Genomic DNA, 843 nt, shown 5'->3' on the forward strand with positions numbered 1-843 from the left:
CGCTCTCCCGGACTAGGTTGTAGGTTGCTGGGGCCGGTGGACCAGCACCCGCCAGTGCCTGTACCCCCGCGGGACCGACCGGGGCCGCCACGGGGTAACGGGAGAGGATTCCCGAGCCCGGAAGGATGGAAGGACAGTGGGTCTAGTTAGCATATTACGCTTTATTATTGTAGATGGTATTGATCCTGGCACGCTGAGGTCAGTAAGTGTTAGGACAGGAAGTGTGTTCGGGACACATAAGAAGTATGCAATAAGTGATAGCTGATTATTTTTGCACAATGCTTTGCATTTTACTGAGCAGATGTTCATTGAACAAATAATGTTTGTAAACCCCCACTCAGATATTATCAAGGGGATAAGCAAAAGTTCCTCCTTTTTAAAGTTAGTTTCTAGGGGCTGTGATCCCAGGGGAACCTCTGGCTTCCTACTTCTAATCAGGTCCCCAGATCTCTACACCCAGAAGAAGGTAACGGGAGAGGATTCCCGCGCCCCGATGCCGTCCCGGACGCGGTCCGGTTGTCGGAGGCGCCTCCGAGTTTCTCCCGTTACCACTCCAGAGGCAAAGAGCTGCTCTGTCCCCGGGATGGGCCGTGAGGGCGTCTCCGGAGGACTGGACCCCCAATCTTTCCAAGTCCCGCTCTGGAGGGCACCAGCTCCGGCCGGACGGGTAAATCCGTGCCGAGCGCCCATACGGAGTGCGGGTACCTGGTGGTCGGATCTTCCCCAAATATTTCCAAGTCCCTTCCCCGGAGCTGGGGCCGGGCAGGATGCCCGGTACCAGGGGGCCGGCAGGGGACTTCGCCCGGCCTCCTCTTCCTTCCCCCGTCCCGTTCTGAGGCTGAA

This window comes from Myotis davidii, unplaced genomic scaffold, assembly GCF_000327345.1.
Source record: "Myotis davidii unplaced genomic scaffold, ASM32734v1 scaffold223, whole genome shotgun sequence".
Lineage (NCBI taxonomy): Eukaryota > Metazoa > Chordata > Mammalia > Chiroptera > Vespertilionidae > Myotis > Myotis davidii.